The sequence below is a fragment of the Vicugna pacos genome, chromosome 23, assembly GCF_048564905.1.
Source record: "Vicugna pacos chromosome 23, VicPac4, whole genome shotgun sequence".
NCBI classification, from domain to species: Eukaryota; Metazoa; Chordata; class Mammalia; order Artiodactyla; family Camelidae; genus Vicugna; species Vicugna pacos.
Window position 1 is genome coordinate 26,478,248 of NC_133009.1, and position 21,628 is coordinate 26,499,875.

The following is a 21,628-nucleotide window of genomic DNA, read 5'->3' on the forward strand; positions in this document are numbered from 1 at the left end:
TTCCCATTTAGGATCCGAAGGATAGCAAGCTCCTACCTATCCTTCACCAAAGGAATCCTAGAGCATTCATCCCGGGTTCCAACATTTGAAGAAATTTGAACGGTCGTCTCATCCAACTACTCAGTGGTTATTTGACTTCTTTTTGTCATTGTGTTAGACACTCTCAGTAACTACAAAGTGAACTAGTGCACCCAGTGAGATCGAATAGGAAAGGCTCCTTTATTTGGGGTTAAAATGTGACTCCCTACAGATGTCATCTGTTGGTTTAGTTCTGCCTTCCGGGGTCGTTCAGAATGAGCCTAAACCGGCTCACACAACAGCCCTGAAAATCAGAAGGTGGGTCACCTTGTAGTTCTGAAGATCAGATAAAATGCCAGTGAAACTGCTTTGAAACTGTTCAACAGCATGACAGACAAATATCGACTATTATGGTGAGCATTTTTTATAGCCTGTTTGCACCATCTTCTCTCAAAGTTTGGGTTCATGGTTTTTGCCTAGATTACTGTCTCTCTCTGTCTCTCTGTCTCTGTCTGGATCTCTCTGTCTCTGTCTCTCTGTCTCTCTCTCTATATACGTATGAATAACTGTATAGCTAATGCATGCAATACATGTAACATAATGCTTTTGCTAGCATATGAGTAAATATTATAATTGACATTGTGTAGTAAGAGAGAAATCCCCAAATATATATGCAGCAGCTGTAGTAAGTCCATGCACTGGCAGTGAATTATCGTCTGAAGGTGAACCGTGTAATAAACTCTGCAATGGTCAATGGGTGAAGCACTCAGAGGAGAGGGTTTCATCTAGGGAGCTGTTTGATCTGTTGCCAACTTGGTCACAGATATCGATTACAGAAAATTCTATGAGATATGCATATCATTAACTTGGTAATACAATATTTTGGTCTCTTTGGTGTTTCTCTTGAGTATATAAATGTAGCTAACATGTGTTTCTGCCAGTGAGAGAGATTTTCTTAGGTGAATCACAGTAAAACTTGAGGGGAATAAAGAGTTTTCAAATATTTTAACTACAGAAACTAGACATGCATTAATCAATCTTCTTGAAGTTTTTCATGAATCACTTTATACCCTAATGGACTTGGGAATAAAATGTTTCTAGTTAAATTGATAAGTTACTCATTTGACTAAAGCTTTTCTCAAGACCCCAAATATCAGCAAAACAGCAAGTTACAAGTTTCTAGAATCTTTGGTTTAACAGATTTTGTTATTTTTTTCTGTTCAGAGGAGAATTTGGTATATTTTGAGCAGGTCTGAGGAAAACTTAAGCCAAATTATTCTTCTTTCCATTTTAGTCATTTTAAGAGATCATCTTTATGGAATTACACCCTATCTCAGAAAAGGGATTCTTTGTTATTATCTCAACTAATTTGCCTCCAGCCACCATTCCTTTCCTTGGACAATTTTTCACTAATGTTTTTTACCAGAGATAAATGATTATTTTTTATACTAAGAAATTCACATACTTCCTAGTGAATACTTTGAAAACAAAAATATTAAATCCTCTTTTGTCTTCTTACTTTTTTTTCTCAGAAATTGAATTTTGTTTGGCTTGTTTGCTGGCTCAGAGCTGAAAACCACTTCAAATTACCAAGAGTGATCTGATAAAAATATATATAGAACATGTATCTAAATGTTGAGTAGACAGACCTCCATCATTATCTGTAAAATTTTCCATCCAATCCAGGAATATATAGAATTTCTGACAGTTTAATATTCAACCAGCCTGCCTGCCTGCCTGCCTTCCTTCCTTCAATTTGTCTGTTAAGTTTAAATAGGTAGATAGACAGACAGACAGATAGATATTCTGTCAGGAGACAGAAATCTCTGGATCAGAAAATGGATTGTTTATTACCCACAGAGCATTTTAGCATCAGTTTTCCAACTCTGCATAGGGCAACAAAATGAGGGCAGATGTTCACTTGAACATTTATCAAGATTGTACCATAGGAGAGAAGCTCTGAAATTATGAGACTCATGCTTACATAGGGTGGCTGGCACATGATCCTACCCTCTCTTCCAGAAGGAGAAAGTCATTCAGTCTGGAATGTAAACAGATCTTCTCTGGGGAAGGGAGGAGAAATCTCCTGGGTTTTTACTACCCTGGAGCGTAAGCACATGACTCTGGGGTCGACAAGTCTTAAAACTTATTCACTCTGCATGATCTGTCACTTCCAAGATATGGTTTTTATTCAGTCCATCCTTTAACCAAATTTATTAGTGTTCTTTCCCAGCCTGTACCGTGCAGAAACATGGAAACATTCATGGAAGTGCAAACATCATCCATTCATTCATCCCACCAAAGGCTCGCATCTTTTTATTGGTCTTCTACATGTAAACATACTACATATATTAAAGATATTTGAACTTATGAAACATGGCCATTGCTTCTGAATGTTCACATTATGGATTTTGTGTTCCTCCAGTGGCAGGAGGTTATTACTTCATGATGCAGCTCATTATATTTTTGAAATGTTCAAATTGCTAACAAGTTTTTCTTACTGTATGTATAAGTCTAGTTCTCTTTATTTTAAACTTGCCTAATGGTTCTTTTTAGACCCACTAGAGAAACACACAAAAAATCAAATTCTAGTTCTATTGGTAGCTACCCAATTGTTTAAAGATTTTTAAAATTTTGATTCTTCCTTCCCAAATATTTTATCTTCTATGCTTCTCTATGCACCTCCAGATTCTTAAACTGCTCCTTTTTTTAAATTAATAAAGTTTATTTAACTCTTTCTTGTTGAAAATAATTTCTTGGCATCTCAGCATCCTGTTTTTTTTTTAATCCAATATGGGATGATCTGTCAACAATATACTTAAAATATGTTTCTTAAAAAACATTTTAGATATTGACCGATCAGTTCAGGATACAGAATGAAATTATCACCTCTATTTATTTTCATATGACAGAACTATCTGGGCAGTCTATTATGCTACTTAAATTACTTTTAATGTTATTTTTCTATAACTAAGTAAGTTATTTATAAGGGATTTTGGCTCCATTCATAGATCCTACTTGATAATAATTATAGAACAGTAAAAAATATTATTCAGAGTTATTATTCTGCTTAAGTTATTCTTAGTGATAATCACTAAAATTCAGAGATATTTTGTACCTTCTCATCATTTGAATAGTAGTGTGCTGAACAGTGGATTGTTTGGAAGTACTGATTTATTCAGCTTAATATTATGCCTAAGAGAACTAGGCAAGTTACAGTTATTTCAGTTAGTAAGTTAATCCTATAGAATACATTCATGGTTAACAATCACATGTAGTTTGTTTTTTTTAAAAAAGACAAGCATTTGCGTTTCTCTACTCTATGTTTATTCTAATTTTATAACTAGACACCACAATAATTTAAGTTTGAATCTAGTCTTTTGTTCATAGTAGAAATATAAGATCTATTTAAGATGAATTGAATATAAAAATTACTCTGAAATTATGAAAAACACTTCAAACTCATTAGCCCAAAGATTTAGAATTCATTCAACAACCAATATTAATAAAGTACTTCTATATTCAGCACACTGTTTTGGGCAGTGTATTTTGTGTATAGACAAAAGTCTGCCCCCATGGGGCCTACCTTCTAGTGGTGAAGACAGTATAAACAAAATAAAATAAGTAAAGTATATTATATGTTAGAAAATGAAAAGGGCTAAGGGAAAAATCCAAAGCAGAGAAGGAACACAAAAATGTGAAGTTGGGCGAGGCAAGTTGAAAGTTTAGGGAGTTTCAAAGATGTCTTGAAGTTGTCATCCTAATGTGTGCCTCAATTTCAAATTACAGATTGCTTTGAAATTAAAGATTTCAGGAATTTTTAAAAATAATTTAGTTTGTTATTGCTACTGTTTTTTAACTCAGAAATTCTCTTCTCGGCCTTTCTTTTCCTCTCTTCACACCAACTTTGCCATTCTAAGAGACAGCATATGTGGGAAAATCTAAGGTCCTCATTTGATGGGAATTCTTAACAATTTTGCAAGAGGACACAAATCAAATTAGAAAAAAAAAATACCTCAGTCCAAGCACCAAAAAGCAAGAATGTGTGAAAATATGACAACTTGGAATTAAAATGAGGAAATCCCAGATGTTCTGAGGCTGTTTGTGTTTGACCACAACAACATGAAAGCGATTCAGGGACATTTGCCATCTTTTTATCCTAGAGTGGCTTTCCCTCGCCCCCATCCAGAGCCGAGTCATGCGTCTCTGGGCTGTCTCATGTGTGCTCAGAAAATGCAAGCCGATTTTACCACTTGCCTAAACAAACCGGAGTAAGGAGGACAAACAGGCTTCAAGAAATATCTCACGTTTTATTCCAATTCCAAAGTAAATTGTTTTTGAGTTATTCCTTTCCCTGGGACCAATAATTATGAGTTGATGAAATGCAGGTATTTCCAGTGACAGCACTGGCTACTTAGAGCTTTTGATTGGGAAATAGAAGATAATACGAACATGGCTCTTGGTATTTCATTGTATTCACCTGTTGGAATTCTGTGTGAAACATCATCTCTCAGATCAACACCAGTTTACCCTGAAATCTCTGTGTTTTCCTCCTCTGATATTTATTATACATGTCCAGATCTGTTTAATGTTCATGTTTTGCCTTATTCCTCTAATATGTAAGTTTTTTAAGGATCAATTTTCCTAAGGTATTTTCTTTTCTTTTTTTTTTTTTTCCATTCTTGTTCTTTCATTTATTTCATCCAACTTGAATAACTGAATTCTTCACTTCACAGGGATACAGGACAGTCACAGGAGCAAAAAGAATGGACTGACAATAGACCTGAGGGATTAAACATAGAGAAGACAAATTCAGATGCTTGTCATTTTTTCCCTTTTATTGAGATGTCATACATCATAAAATGGTCTAGTAAACACTTATAATCTAATATAGACACAACATTAAAGAAATAGAAAAGGTTATTTTCCTTGTGATGAGAACTCTTAGGATTCATTCTCTCAATACTTTCATTTATAACATGATGTTAATTATCTTTATCATGTTGTACATGACATCCCTAGGACTTCTTTATCTTATAACTGGAAGCTTGCACCTTTTGACCACCTTCATCCAATCCCCTCTCCTCCCAACCCCATCTCTGGTAAATCTGATCTCTTTTTTTATGTTTGCTTGGGTTTTTGTTTATTTTTGTTTGTTTCTGAAGTGTGATTGACCGACAACACTATGGGAGTTCCTGGTACACAACATAGTGATTAGGTATTTCTATACATTTCTTTGGCTTTTACAGTAATAACTTCCTGTTTGTATAGTTTTAATGCTTTTTTTTTCTGTGTGTTTTCCTAGACCTTTAAGCACACATTTCTATAGGGTATAAATATAGGAGTAAACTTGCTAAAGCAAGAGGTATATACATCTTCAAATTTACTAGAACATGACAACTATTTCCCAATGGATTTGATCGATTTTGTTGCCCCAGCAGTGAAGGCTTTTACTGGTTGCTCCAAGTTCTTACCATTTGATGTTCTTACGTTTTCTTTTATTACTGTTGAGGCAATCGAATTTGAATTTATTTTCTTATGAAGACTCTCAGCTCTCTCCCTGTGTTTCATAGGTTTACTTCTTGTCATTCATCTTTTGCGTATAGTTCCATTAGATTTCTTTGTATATTCCAGACATGACCCCTTTGTGAGTTAGATGTGTTACAGATGTCATTTTCTGTGGCTTGCCGTTTCATTTTCTTTATGATATCCTTTCATAAACACATTTTTCATATTTTTAATATCATAAATGTATTTTTTTCCTTTATGGTCTGTAGCTTTTGTATCTTGTTTGGGATAGCATTTCCTGGCCCCAGATCATGAAGGTATCTCTTCATATTATTATTATTATTTTTGTATATATATATATTTTTTTTATTGAAGTATAGTCAGCTTACAATGTTGTGTCAATTTCTGGTGTACAGGACAATCCTTCCGTCATATAGGAACAGACATATATTCATTTTTCATATTCTCTTTCATCATAAGTTACTACAAGATGTTGAATACTGTGCTATACAGTATAAACTTGTTATTTATCTATTTTTTATGTATTAGTTAGTATCTGCAAATCTTGAACTCCCAACACAACTTATCGCTTCCCACCTCCTTCCCCCCTGCTAACCATAGGTTTGTTTTCTATGTCCATGAGTCTGTTTCTATTTTGTAAATAAGTTTGTTTGTCTTTTTTTTTTAGATTCCACATATAAGTGATATCATATGGTATTTTTCTTTCTATTTCTGGCTTACTTCGCTTAGAATGACATTCTCCAGGTACATCCATGTTGCTGCAAATGGCATTATTTTTTATGGCTAAGTAGTATTCCATTGTGTAAATATACCACAGCTTCTTTATCCAGTCCTCTGTCATTTAGGCTGACATAGACATTTAGGTTGTTTCCATGTCTTGCCTATTGTAAATAGTGCTGCTATGAATATTGAGTGCATGTGTCTTTCTGAATTAAGATTCCCTCTGGTTATATGCCCAGGAGCAGCATTGCTGGACTATATGGTAAGTCTGTGTTTAGTTTTTTGAGTAATCTCCATACTGTTTTCCATAATGGCTGCACTAAACTACATTCCCACAGCAGTGTAGAAGGGTTTCCTTTTCTCCACACCCTCTCCAGCATTTGTCATTCGTGGACTTTTGAATGATGGCCATTCTGACTGGTGTGAAGTGATACCTCACTGTAGTTTTGATTTGCATTTCTCTGATAATTAGCATATTGAACATTTTTTTCGTGTGCCTATTTGCCATTTGTGTGTCTTCATTGGAGAGTTGCTTCTTTAGGTTCTCTTGCCCATTTTTGGATTGGGTTGTTTGTTTTTTTCTTATTAAGTTATATGAGCTGGAGATTGTATTCTGGAGATTAAGCCCTTGTCAGTCTCATCTTTTGCAAACATTTTCTCTCTTTCCATAGGTTGTCTTTTTGTTTTGGTTATGGTTTCCTTTGCTGTGCAAAAGCTTCTAAGTTTCATTAGGTCCCATTTGTTTATTTTTGGTTTTATTTCTATTGCTTGGGTAGACAGCTCTAGGAGAACATTGCTTGAGCAGGGAGCTGTCAGCCAAGATGGCCAGTGGAGGCAGCTCCCACTGCTGCTCAGTCCACCTGGACTTTTATGGGAGGCTTCTGCCATCATGTCCTGCTGGACATGATGCTGGAGCCAATTGCTTTTCTTTTCCACCCTTGTACTTGGGCTTTTCCCATTGTTGTCATGGCCGTTGTCAACTCATGGCACTGGTGGGTGTCATTTAACATGCTAATAATGCATTACAATTATAATGAGGCTCAAGGTCCACTCAAAGTCAAATCCTCTGCCATCTTGGGCTTTGCAGGTTCTAACCGGTTCTTGTTTCTTCTGTTTGCCTCCAGAGACTTAGATAAGAGTAAATGGTTTCTATTTGAGGGAGAGGCAGGGGTATGACCCTGGTGGCAACAGTCTTGTTAGCCAGGACCCTGCCCCAAGGCTGCACTATTGTGTCTTGATTGTTCCTCCCTTGTTTCTGCATTTCCTCCCTTCCCTGATTAGCGACTGTTTGAATCTGCCCTTTGGAACTCAGGGAAGGTCAAGGAGGCTGAATGAAGCCTGTTTCCTACAAACAAGAAACGGGGAACACGAAAGATTTGTACCAGCGAGGACCCCACAGGGTCCTGCTTGATATCAGTTCCCCTCTTTTCTTTCAATACTCCTCAGTCTTGAGGAAAGCAAATGTTGTCCAAGAAAAGGAATAACCTTTTGGTTAGAGAGATCAATCATAAACTCAGCAGAGGAACTCAGTTTTAGGAGGACTCAATTCCATTTATAAGAGGAAATTTGGACACAGATAGTTACAGAGGGAAAACCTTGTGAAGACACAGGAAGATGGCCATCTACAAGCCAAGGAGAGAGGCTTCAGAGAATCCAATCCTGATCACTTTGTTCTTGGATTTCTAAGCACCAGGACGATGAGAAATAAATTTCTGTCCCTTAAGCCCCTCAAACTAGAGTGCTTTGTTATGGCTTCCCAAGCAAACGCATACATTACACGACTCACGGATGGTCTGAACCAGACTGGAACTCTGGCCAGTCTGACTCCCAAATCTGTGCTTTACCTGAGCCCCTCTGCATCACCTACCACAAGGGGAGAATAACCATAGCTAAATAATCATGGATTCCCATTTCTGACTAAAGAGTGTGCTGTGCCAGGAACTTGCCCTAGTAGATGAGCTACTTTCTAGACTGACTATGATCTCTTAGTTTATGATGACAATTATTGGAGCAGAAATGTTTAAAATTGCTATACTATATTAGGGGAAAGAAAAATAGAATTTCATGACAATGTACCAAAGCTTTGGAACTCTGGCTTCCATAGATGACTGGGAACTTACTCAAGGCTAAGAATGGTATTCTTGGATTGCTCAACTGATAAAGAGAAAGAGAGAAAAAGAACAGTATTTGATACAGATAAAGCTTTGCAGTGAACTAAAAGGAAGAAAGGAGCTAGCTAAGTTACGCATTAACTTAAACCACATCAATTTGCTAAGCCTGAGGTTCTTCTCCACAGTGAATGTCATATTTCTTATATGGTCTCAGGATTTTTGCATTCTTTCATAATGATATGATACATCTGCCTAACTATGGCAGTTGCTAATCCAACACCAATGACAATAACATCACAAATCAATTTAGTTGCTCTGTTCAGAGCTTCTAAATCTTTCCTTTGCAATATGTGAACTTCCTATAACCCAGAATTTATGAAATGGAACCATATGTGACCTCCATACTTTCCCTATTTTCAGAACTTTATCCTACTAAAATAATTCTTTTACACTAGCTGGCTCAGAATTATCAGGTAAATCATGTTACGTGGATGTTTATGAAAAACTTTGACTCGGTCTGTGTGAAAATCTATTTTGTCACTTATTAAAAAATGCAGTGTTAAGGAAAATTATAATTTCATCATAGCTCATAAATTTCTTAATATGTTTGATCTCTGACAGTATTCTTGCCCTGTGAATAATTCACATATTTTATCATGATTTCCCAATAATAATTTTAACATTTAACTCTCTCTTTTAAAAAAAAAAACAGTATGTTTGAGGTCTTTGCTAAAACTCTTTTTTTCTTTATCCTCACTGCCTAGTTCAAGCTCTTACCATGCATGCCTAGACTATTGCAATCACCCCTCAAGCTATTCCTCTGCCTGGGGTTGCTTTCCCATATCTAATTCATCCTACACATTGCTGCCAGATTAATAATTCTAAACCAGACCTTTGATGGTGTTAACCACCCTGCACAGAAAATATCCATGGTTTCCCATTAACTAGCTACAGGTTTAAGTCCGAATTCCTGGGTGATCCATAATCTGGCCCTACTCAATCTTCCGGTCTTTCTAGCCTTACCTCCTCCACTGTGAGCCAGCTAAACTGATGTTCTGAGCTCCTGCAGAATTTACTGTCTATATTATTTCTTCCTAGCATTGATCCAAGTTTTCAGCCACAAATTATTACCTGATTTCTTTAGCTAGATGCGCAAACACCTTAAATGTTCTTCACTAAACTTTATCATTCATGAAGTGATCAGCCCCTGTCAGTGTAGTTTGCTTCTTTGTATCCCTCCCAAAGGTTAATGGAAATGATTATTTCTGTTACTTTCAAGAGATATTGGGAAGTTCTCTACAGAGGACACAAAGGTAAGTAAGACAAGGTTCCTGCCCTCAAGAAGTTCACCACTAGAAGAGAGATGAAAAAAATACGAAAGTAAATATACTACAGTATGAAAATTCTAATCTGTAGGGCTGAGCAAAGGACTGTGGGAGCAAATGCTTGTGTAGGTAAAGAGTTTGGGGAATGGGGAGGTCGTTTCCATATGACGGAAGAATCAGAGAATAACATTCGAATTGGACTTTGGAAGATAAATAAAATGTTTCCTAGGCAGAGAAGAGGGTTTGCAATTGAAATTCCAGTGTTTTCACTTTTATACTTCAATCCATAAGAACAGTCACTTAAAAAAGTCTCTGAGAAGATTCGCATTTGCTCCTACCAGGAGCCTACAGGTTTCCTCTGTTACAAAGGATGTTTATGATAATTTCTCAGGTCAGGCCATTTCCACCCTCACCTTGGTTAGTAGAATCTGAGACTTGTGCCCAGTTTAACGTTAAAAGTCTGACTTCTTTGATGTAATTCTTTTCTAACCCACTGGCCACTTCTCAGATGCCTCCCAAAGTCTTCTGTGGAGGTTTTCCAGACCCCTTCACCTCTCAGCCTTATGGAGGCAGCCCCAATTCTAGTCCCTCAAAAAACATGAGTTCCCCAGACTTAACTCTGTACCTTCCTGCAAGTGGGCATTAAGACCCAGCCCAGGTTTTGAGATCCCTGAGAGTCATTCAGTTTTAACTCCCATTCAGTGCTCTTTTATTATTTCTCTCTTAACTCTACATTTGAGAGCTGGAAATGAAGAGAGAGAAGCTGAGGGGCCCAGGTGCCCCCACAAACAATGCATCTGACAGCATCGAGAGCATTTTCCTTTTGGCTCTGTGTTTTTAGTTTTTGTTGTGTGTTTTGCTTTGTTTTGGTTTTGAATTTATATCATTATTATTATTTTTGCAAATTGATGCTTCAGTTTCAGTAAAAGGGGAGGTGAGACAATTGAAGAGTAGGTCTTAAAAAGAGTTCCAGAGTGGGGATTGGAGCAGTAATAACAGTGTCTCCACCCCACAAGAAGAATTAAGGGAGGGACATTCAAGTTGTGTTTTGAAGATTCAAGTTGTGTCCTCAATGTGTGTTATTTCATGATAAAGCCAAAAGTAGGGGCTCTGCCGCATCTGGGGTCGGGGGAAGAAGCCAACCCTGAGCTTCCAGCCCCTTACACTGCGGCTCACCCATCACTGAAATGGATCACCTGACGGAAGGAAAGTACTAGAAAGTCCAGAGGCAAAGCAGTCCTCAAGGAGCAGAGCTGCCGCATGTGAAGTTACTTTATTTACTTGTTTGTGTGACAGATGCCCTGCCGTCATATTCACATGAGGAGAAAATTCCCAATGAGAAAAAAATACATATTTGGAGAATCAGGAACAAATTGGACCGGACACTGATCTCAATAGCAGGCGCTGGCAGGGGCGAAATTATTTTTCAAACACTTTTGCTTCTCCTGGTAAAGTAGTTAGTGTTGTATTTTCATGCTAGAAGGAAAAAGTGATGAAAAGTTTTTCAACCCAAAGAAACAAAACCTTGGATTTATGTCCAAATTTTCTGCAAAACAGGATCCCATACAGTCAGTGCCGGTCTTAGTAGGTCTGAAACAAATCGGATGGGGCACTTCTTAGGTGTTTTGCCTCATTTTTGTTAAGATTTTGCTTCTCAGGATGCCTGTCAGCCTTGCTCCGGGAAGGCGTTTAGTTGGGGGAAGGAAAGAGTCCATTTTGTACCATTTTTAGTATTTGTGGTTCCCAGCTTGCAGGTGGCCTGCTTGGTCATCAGGGCAGCCTGCAATGTAGGGGTGTGTATGAGCGGTGCCAAGAGGCGGTCATGGCGTGGGGGTGGCCTGGAGCACACCCACGGCCACAGTAGATGCCACGTGCCACCGCGCTGGCTCCACCAAGTGAGGCTCTCAGCCGTTTCCTGGTGCTAGAAAGTAATAGAAGATTGCCACCAGTTTGCTGCTCAGGCCTTGAAAGGCCAGAAATTCCAACCCAAGCTTAGCCACAGTCTTTCTTAAAGGGGAGAATGCTAAAGAAAGGTGAAGGAAGACTTTCCTCAGCAAGCTTGTTGCTGATGCCCTCCCAAGTTCAAAGAGAAAACTCTGTCTCCTTAAGATGCCTCCTGGCTTTGCCCCCCCCCCCGGGGGGGGGTGTTTCAGGTTTCAGCAGTTAACTTCGCTGGACTTACAGCTTTCATACATTTCTCTTTTTATTGGATAGACATTATGATTGGGTTTTACAAGCAAAATAAACAGCTTAGGAACAAATGAAAGACTTTTTCTTTATTTCTCTCTTAACTCTACATTCGAGAGCTTGAAATGAATTTGGCAAATAACTCGTACTGCTGAGGAGTTCTGTGGCCGAAAGGCGAGATTTCCAAAAATTCTTGAAAATCCAAGTAATACCAGGAATAAATCCCAAATTCAGCTTGTGGAAGCTTGTGTCTCTCTTAGAACACTTCTTTTTTTCCTTTTAATAAAAAAGAAAGAGAGAGAGAGAAAGAGAGAGAGAAGGAAAGAGAGAAAGAAAGAAAGAAAAGAAAGAAAGAAAGAAAGAAAGAAAGAAAGAAAGAAAGAAAGAAAGAAAGAAAGAAAGAAAGAAAGAAAGAAAGAAAGAAAGAAAAGAAAGAAAGAAAAGAAAGAAAGAGGAGAGGAGAGGAAGGAAGGAAGGGAGGAAGAAAGGAAGGAGGGAGGAAGAAAGGAGGGAGGGAGGAAGGGAGGGAGGGAGGAAGGAAGAAAGAAAGAGAAAAGAAAGTGGAGAAATCAAATCACAGAACCCCTGTGACTCCTGCCCAGCTGTCTCTTTGCCATGGAGTGCAGAGCTGGGCTCTGACCCGGGCCAGGTGCTCTCACCACAGCCAGAGGAGCCAGGCAAATACATGGTCCCCTGTGAGCTGGGAAAGTGGCTCCTCTACATGTGATTGAAGGCCTCCTAAATGCACTTCTGGATTATAGGCATCTAAATTGACTCCTTACATGTCTCATATTTATTTGATTCTTTTTTTTTTTTAAGTCAGCCTTGAATTTTTGATCTGAACTTTGTGAATTTTAATGAACTTAACTTTGGCCTTTTAAGTAATCGTAAATTATTTAAAACTAATCACTGAGATAAGCAAAAATAAGACAAACAAAAGATTCATACGTATCAGGCAGATGCCACTAGAATGGCCTTTCACCTAAAGACCCAATTCAAATTCCATCTTCTGCATAAAAATCCTTCCTTAATCAGTTCTCATCAAAATTACCTGCATCCACCTTTAGGAATTGTTTTAGTCATTGAATGACAATACAGGCCAGGCCTTGCAAAAGTGCTTATCTTTTCCATGCTTTACTTTTAATTCTCCAAAGGTAAGTCCATGTTACCTGAGGAGGGAGAAACGGAGGCCGAGAGGTTAGTCAGTTTCCTCGGGGGTCAAGGATGGAGCAGATTTTTGAACCTAGATTTGTCAACTTCCATAATCCTTGCTCTCTCTACCATGTTCACTTCTGTGGCTCTATAACAGGAGTGTCCACACAGTATCTTCCACTTATTACTCAGCTGGTACAGAATAAGAAACAGGTTTTATTATTCTCTATGCAGCATTTAGCAAAAGTGCCTAGCATCTAATAAATATTCAATAATTTTGTTGAGATAAGATTATGAGCTTAAAGTTGTAAGCTAGTTGAACACTTCTGCCTTTAGGTAAACATGATGTAGTTGAGTTTAGGGGCATTAGCTTTGACAGAGAGCACATAATCTGACAGCTGGCATATCAAAATCCATGTAATGGTCAGCAACTCTGACATGAATTATAGTAACCACCACCATCACCTTTTATTGGGTTGTAGTTGTGAATCTTTTTCACTAAGTACTTCATTTTCATGTTCACAAATTAACTTCCAAATCATTATGAGGGGTTGCAGGGAATTATTAGTCCCTGTATTGCATTGAGGAAAGTTAAAAAATAACTTGCTTGAAATCACAGTCTTAAAGAACCTAGCCATGCTCTGACCATCCCCAGTGTAGGACAGAAATGAAACATGGCGCCACTGAAACATGGCACCAGCATGCCTAGAGCATGGGGTAGCAGCCAGACTGGGAGTCAGGGAAGAAGGGCCTTCAAATGCAATGAATATTCAGTAAAGGCTTAGCAAACAATGGTGCCCAGCATGGAGATTCCTCACTAATGGCAAGAGTTGAATAAAATCTCCTCCTGAGAGCCCATGCCATGCGCTGATCCCTACACTGTCCTGAAAGCCAAGGAGTCAGCATGGAGAACACACGGGATTTTTGTTCTCAGCATCCCAGAAACAGTTTCAAAAATCTAATCATTTGGAGCAAAATAATATCAATACGATTGTGTGAAAGATGTGTTTATTTTGCCAAATCATAGGACTTACCAATGTAGTCTCCCAATGCATTGCCTTTTTATATTTTTGGTGGCCACACGGTTATACTACCAGATATTTGATATTAAAAAAGAAGGCAACAAAAAAGACAATACCATGTCATCCACTTTATGAAGGCAGTACAGCCTAGTCTGGTACAGTGAATACTTCTGATACATAAATTAGTGATGGGCGATTAGAAAGTAAGGGAAGGATGTCAGGACACTCTGCAATTCTAGCTTTCCATATGCAGTTTTTCCCCAATGTGCTCACATGTCATGCCATATAGGCACAGCAACAGAATGAAAAGCACACCAAGTCAGCTGAATGCAGCAAAGCATGAAGGAAGGTAGCTTGATCCCCAATGCCCCGGCACCCCATTTATTTTCTCCTGGCTCAGTTTGGCTATGACCTATCTAAGAAGTGTTTACTGTATATCGTAACATATTATTGCAATGGCTCTGAATCAAAAAAGCACTCGATTATGTTCCAAATATTATCTTTCAGAAGGTGGGGAAATAATGTAATCCACTTAAGGCTTTCAACAGAATAGTTACTGTTTTTCAGTTCCCATGTATGAAATAGATGGCTAACCAGCTGAAATGCCTCATTCTTCATGTTATGTTTTGAAGAACCATTGAACTCCAACGCTCACAATCTCTTCTTTTTCAAAAATGATAATATAACTCAAAATTTCACAAGCAATAGTAAAGATGACGCCAGAGTTAAAATGAAGTCATATAGAATAGACAGTGGATAGTAATTACTACTGATTTCCTGCCCAAAAAAAGATGGAGAGAAAAGGAAATCGATTTAAATGATAGAAAGAATGACTTTGATTAGGTACACAAAATCAATGACAAATTTTGGATTGGCAACTTCCTAGAATATGCAATGAAGATTGTATAATCTTTTTTCTTCTTTCTAAGGAAATAATTAAGAATAGAAAATTACTATATTTATAGACCATTAGTTTGATTTTTTTTTTTCTCGGCTTCTTGCTACACTGGTTTCTACTGTTGATAGCTCATTTAATATTGCCTATTTTTATTTTAAAATAAAAAAAAATAAATTAAGACTACTATGTGTGTCAAGTAAGGATTAAACGTCCCGTCTCTCAAAGGCAATGAGGTAAAACACAGCAGAGATTTAGAGTCTGGACATAAATTAGCCTTAACAAACATGCTCAGGTTCAAGCTTTGCTTCTTTGAACTTTAGCCGATTACTTAAAACTTTCTCTGACTTATTTTCTCTTCTCTTTTGTCAAAATAGTATTAATGTGACTGATCTAGAGATGTTTGAAAGCTTTTATTGACTATATGAATATATGCAATTGATAGAGTACCTGGCACTAAGTAGTAACTCAGTAAATGATTATTACATAAATTATGAATTATCACTCACACACACATACATACGTGTATTGAACCTCATACTATGAGGGACTCACAATTAATGAATCTAGGTTTATTATGTTTTGCTTTTTCTTTCTTATATAGTTATACAAGATCTCTAAGGGAAAATGAACACAAGGGTAAGTAAAACATAGTCCCTTAGCAGAGTATTATGAGCACTAATAAATGATGAATTGCACTGTGCATGTTACAGTATTTTTAAATAGGCAATTATATATCATGAAAAATACTTTTGAGATTTATATTGTCATCTTGATGTGGAAAATAAATTTAATATCAAGTCATATAAAATCATAAATGGGAACACTTTAAAAGTTGTATTTAGGTGGAGAGTATAGCTCAGTAGTGTAGAGAGCAGGCACTACGCCTGCTTAGCATGTGCCAGGTCTGGGATTCAACCCCCAGTACCTCCATTAAAATAAATAAGTAAATAAATAAACCTAATTTGAACCTAATTACCCCCCCCAAAAATACAAACCAAAATACCAACCAACAAAATGAATAAATAAAATAAAATAAAATTTATATTCTGCTTCATGTTTCTAATTTTTAAATACATTAATTATCATAGTTGGCTGGATTTGCTTTATAATAAGAATTTTGCTTCATGCCCTATGCATCAGACTCATTTAATATATGTTGATTCAGTTTTGACATCTCAGCTGGCCTACCCACTGTAAAAGACTAGAAAATGAAACAAATAGCCAGCTTTCTTTTTGAATTTCTTATTTCAATACAGATTTACTAGAGTATTCCTTGGACACTGCTTGTCATAGCTTTGAAATCTAACTGTGGCTTTTAATTCTTAAGGGTGACTTGGCCTTCATTTTTGATATCTCACGAAGCATAACACCTGCTTAATGATTAACTTAGTATTTACAAATGGAGAAAAAATGCATTTGGCTTTTTCAGGTTTCTAGTACTCTTGGTAAAAGCAGCTCATGAACTAAACTGTTACTATCTCTTGAAGCAGAATTTTAAAGTTTTCCGAAATAAGAGATCTAGTGGATATTATCTGGAATTACAATTACGTAATTTCCACTGCCATCACTGCAATGGAATACTTTTTAATAATTAAAAGGCATGCAGTCAGGCTTGGGCAAAATGGAATAAGAAATTAAATTGTCCCTTAGTGGAGGTATAAAAAATAGACCTTGCTTGGTTGCTCTAGGGAAGGGAGAAATGTTTTGACTGTGTGCATGGGGAAAGAGGAAAGGCTCAATAAATAATTTGTTTTTCATCACTCATCTCAGTGCCAGCTCTGAATCTCAAATAATAAGTCAAGTGCAATTTCATGAAGGTACATCAAATGACATTTTATCCTTTTTCAGATCTAGAGAAATGGATTTCAGGATGAGGAATGGCTGACTTTAGCAAACAGAATAAAAATAGCACATTACCTAAATGTTGAGTAACTCAAATTTAAAAAGCACACGGGCCTTCACATGTAAAACCAAAGTGTTTTTGGCTATTGAGAAAAAAGGTTGTGACCTGGCTTCTAGCCTGTCTCCATTCTCGACCTCCTTTCTTGTAGTTCAGAGAGATTAAATCCCTTTTCCTGGGCCAGCCGTGGATGAGAACACCATGGACACTTCGGCTTTGTGATAGAGAAGGAAGAGATGGGAAAAGGAGCTATGACCTCATAGGTCTTTTCCATCCCTGTAGCCTGGGCTTGTGCCATTGCAGCCCACACAACCCACACTCCTGCCACCCCAGCTCTCTTGCTGTTCCCCAGATGCACCAGACATTTAACTAAGTTTGCCTTTGTACATACTGTTCTGCCTCTAATACCACCACCCCCATTTCTGTTTTGCAAACTCCTACTCATCTGTCAGGAAGCTTCACCCACTCTGAAATTTTCCCCAGTTTGTCAGCAGAGCTAATCAGTCTTTCCTGTTGGCCTTCATACCACTTTGTTTATTCCTACTCTTACTCCAATTGATTGAAATGTGTCTTTTTAAAAAACATCTCTGCCTCTTAACTCTCAGCTTTTCGTGAGGGAAAAGAGCTGAGCCCTGCTCATCTTTTTTTGCCCAGACCATTACAGATAGATAGATAGATAGGTGATAGGTAGATAGATAAATGATGATGTATGATATAGACAGATGGAGAAAGAGAAAGGTATAGAGGCAGCAGTACAGACAGAAATAGTGATAGAAATCTAGAGATGATGCTTTGAGTACCTAAAAGAAAAAGCTCAGAAACAGGATGGCACTAGACCTGTTATTTACACTGAGATCTGAAATGGAGATAAGTGGAGAAAAGGAGTGGGAACTAAATTCGCAGTTAGACCGCATAAACACTGTGCACATTGGCAAGGGTTGCAGGCAGGAAGCTGTAATGTTTCCATAGGCTCATTTTTAATTTATTTGATTAAGTTCAGTTGTCTTTAGAGCTGAGTTCTGAGTCGTGAATAGGAAGTATAGAATGTATTTGAATAAAGCGTAAACAAAAGTGGATTATCTTAAAGAGAGGAAAAGCTGTTTGTTTTCAGATGAAGTGGCAGAGGCCTTTGTTATGTTAAACTGGATGGAAACAGAACCTTCATTACAATAATGTCAACTATACATTCCAGGAAGAGAATGGGCTTCAGACCCAATTGAGAAATAGAAGTAATCTAAAACCCCCCCTCTCTCTTTCCGTATAGATCCACCTGCTATAAATAGCAACAATGAATACATGAAAATCTGGGAGTCCCTTCTGGTATGAAGGTCAAACACATGATGTAAAAGAAGATCAGACTCAATAAATACCTGTTATGGTTGAAAATGGCTTTAAGAATGAAAAATTAGAATGTATTCAACACTCAACACCAACGCACCAAAGAACATAACCCAGATGAGCTAATCTGCAAGACCGGAGTAAAAATGAGCTAATGCTGTTAGGAGATTTTATGCAAACTGTGGCAAGAGATCAGTAACAATTGAGAGAAGAAGGGAAAAAACTACTCAGTTGCTAACAATAAAGAAGCAGCAAATTTGCAGAATGCATTAACTATTTCAGTAGCTCGTAGGATAGTACCGGATTACTGGGTAGACTGACCATAGAGCTGTGATTATTGGGCCTGCCTGCCTGCCTGCCTGCCTTCTTTCCTTCCTTCCTTTCTTTCCTTCCTTCCTTCCTTCTTTGGGGGTCAATGAGTATAGAAGGGGGAGTGGAGAATGGAGGATTTTTCTCATTCTCCATGCAGTGGACTTACAAGTGCTATCTCCATCATGATAAAGAGGCATGTGTAATATTATTCAGGCTGGCAGTTGAACGGACAACTTATTTTATATACCACCCAAAATGTTGAAGAAGAAAATTTGCAATAACCTAATATTCATTTGTAAAAGCATGAAGTTGGCCTCATCAGCTAAGAAATTGAATTTGCGAGCTGTTAAATGTCAGAGACGACCCCTGGGAGTTTTTGAGGTGGGATGATGTGGTGAAGGGCAGGCTTCAGGTCATGTTTTATACAAGAAGTTTAATTGTTCTGGCTAGGAAGTAGAAGTGACTCATTGAGTTGAAGTGGTCTCTATCTCCCAACACAGATTTCAAATGGGGGAGGAGAGTGTAGGAATAATATCTTTAAAAGAATTGGACTAGTTCACTTCAGTCTTTTAACTACTTCCATACAGATTCATTTGTTTTGGACACAAAAGTTGATAGCAGGCCAATGATAGCAAAAAACACTGTCTTTGTCACCCCTTTTGAACCCATACAAACCTTTTCACTGTGTTTAAACCAGGCTTATTTTGCCAAAGAAAATTGCATGCTATTCGAACTTCGCTGAGCTTTTATTGAAGAACATTAAATGGTTTGTAGTTATAAAGAACTGTAAAGTCATCATGACACCAAATTCGTGGTGTGGTATTTTTCCAGTTGTGTTTTGATTATTCTCTTGGAAACTTTCATCCCACTCAGGTATGAGTATTTCTGATTTGACATCAGAAGATCATTCATGGTGATTTCTTAGCCATAAGAATTAAGTGCTGGATTTTTATATCACTTTAAAGGTCTATGACCAGAGCGAAATGTAAAGCAAAAGCAAGTTTATTTAGAGAGATACACACTTACTAGAGAGTGGCATCTGTCTCACTCAGAAGGGAAAACGGCTTAGGAGATACACACCGAACAGTAAGCAAAACAAAAAGAGAGGCAACTATTAACTCCAAAAAAAAAAAAAAAAAAAGATACGTTACTAAGAGCATAGAATCAGCATATACCACTTGTATCAGCTATAAATAATATCTAGGTACTTACTTTAAAAACAGATATTGATATAATAAAATTTGTGATGTAACTGTTGCAAAGATGATACCTGAGGAAATATGGGTGTAAATGGGATTAGCGATCTAATGCCTCATTTTTCAGAGTGGCAATCCAATAGGTGATATCAAAAATGTAAAGTAAACTAAACAGTCATATAAGCAAATATGCATATAGTTTAGAAATCTAGAGACAGGTACCAAAGGAAACATCTAAAATAGTTAAAAGTGGTTGGTTGCATCTGACAAGCCATAAACATCCAGGACCTGGAGGGACATAGGAAAATACTCTTTTACGTTATAAGACTTATAAAACTATTTTTCTTTTCTTAACCTATGCATTAACATAACTTTGATAAAATAAAATTTTGGTTTTTTTAAAAGTTAATGCCATACAGTTGCATTTTATAAAATAAATAACAAAAAAACTGAAAAAAAAATTGAAGAAAGAATATAATCAACATGAGAGGGGAAGAAGAAATTCTTTAAAAAATTGAGGCTTGGACCAAGGAATGGTGGATCCCAAATTATAAGAGGTTGAGGAAGTAAATAGGAGATGTGAATGTTTGGAAATGAAGAGCCAGGCACACAGATATTCAATTCCTATTTATTTTTACAAGAAAGTAACACACATTGGAGGAGAGAATGTCTAAATGGCAGAATATAAGATTAAAAAGGATTTTTTAAATAATATGGAAGATTATATAACGTTGTTTGTGGGGGAAAGAAAAACCCAGAAAGGCTGAAAATTCACAAAAAGGGGATTAGTTCTCTATCAAGGTAACAAGCTGTTGGTTTCACAGCAAACAGATAAAAACCATCAATTCATTCATATGATACCATTGCTATGAGCAAAGCTGAGGGCTAGGGTGACTGTAAATTACAGGTAAGAATAAAATGCCATCTCTGACCTTTAGTTGCTCACAATCTTAAAAAATACCTGTAGCCTGATGGAGGGGAAAAGAAAATATAAGTTCTCTGTCTTTGCATTTAGGAGACAGTTCTCTTTGATAGACGGGGGCATTGGAGCCCAAGGGTTTGGGAATGCTGCTGCCTTATCAGGCCACTACCTGCCTGGTGTTTATTTGAATGCTGGGGATGATTTAGTGGACAACGTAAAGGCTGCTCTCTGTGCAGCCATCCCTGAGGATTAGAAGTGTGCACAGTGTAATCTAAACCCCTCTTCTTATGCCTCCTCCTCCACTTCTTTCTGCCCAGTGTTTCTTTTCCCACACGAAACTATTCCTGGAGAAAAGAAAAACCAGCATGGATGAATACCAGCCAGAACCATCATCATTTCCTCTCACTTCACATATATTATCAACATAGCGTATCACTGTTAGTATCACTTGGCTGAGGTAGTGTTTGTCAGATTTCTCCCAAGTAAAGCTATTTTTCCCTTTGTCTTATACTGTCCACTTTGGAGGGAAGTCAAGATGGTATGGCCTAGGTATAGAGATAGAGCAATAGAGGATTAAGTCAAACGCACAGAACAGACTCTAGAAATAGACCCAAACGTATATAGACTAGAGATGTTTGACAAGGGTTCAAAGGCAATTCAATGAAGAACATACGGTCTTTAAAAAATTATCAGGCTTGACAGTTGGATATACCTAGGCAGAATGTTAACTTCAACACAAACCACACAGCCATCATATGCAAAAAGGGACTCAGAATGGATATTAGATCTAAATGGGAAGCCTAAATCTGTAAAACTTCTAGATGAAAACATAAGAAAAACTCTTTGTGACCTTGGGTTAAGTGTATTTCTTAGCCATGACTGCTGAAATAAAATCCATAATACTTTTTTTCAAAATGATAAATTGGTCTTGATCAAAATGTCAAATTTCTGCTCTTTGAAAAAGATTATTAAGAGAATGAAGAAATAAGCCACAGACA

At 37.3% G+C, this 21,628-nt stretch overlaps 1 long non-coding RNA gene across 1 annotated transcript; it reads left to right on the forward strand.

Moving 5' to 3' along the window:
• Positions 1 to 303: 303 nt before the first annotated feature.
• Positions 304 to 18,248, forward strand: LOC140688769 (uncharacterized). Its single transcript, XR_012063580.1, has 3 exons — positions 304 to 431; positions 15,564 to 15,598; positions 18,127 to 18,248. It is a non-coding gene; the product is annotated as an uncharacterized lncRNA (long non-coding RNA).
• Positions 18,249 to 21,628: the final 3,380 nt, after the last annotated feature.